Below are 305 nucleotides of genomic sequence, written 5' to 3'. Positions count from 1 at the left end.
CATGGACCTGCGCATAGACTGTTGGAGTAGAATGGTGTAAGAATTAGCCTTCTAGCACCAGCCAATATTGAGATACACACCGACAACTGGATTGACAGGAGATGATGATGAAGACGACTGAACAAAACGGCCGTTTTGCCGATTTTTGACTTTCCTCTTAGACAAGGTGTAGAGCCACGCTAGTGGTACCTATGGAGTCCTCTGGTCAAGATAAGGTCCTCTGAGAAGTCTGGTAAGCATAGGAGCTTGTTTTCCCGGTATAGCAAGGCTGCAAAAGTTGTGGCAGCCATATTGTTTTGGGGTGA

The sequence above is a fragment of the Amphimedon queenslandica genome, unplaced genomic scaffold, assembly GCF_000090795.2.
Source record: "Amphimedon queenslandica unplaced genomic scaffold, v1.1 AMPQUscaffold_13131, whole genome shotgun sequence".
In the NCBI taxonomy this organism is placed as follows: Eukaryota; Metazoa; Porifera; class Demospongiae; order Haplosclerida; family Niphatidae; genus Amphimedon; species Amphimedon queenslandica.
This window is presented reverse-complemented; position numbering follows the sequence as displayed.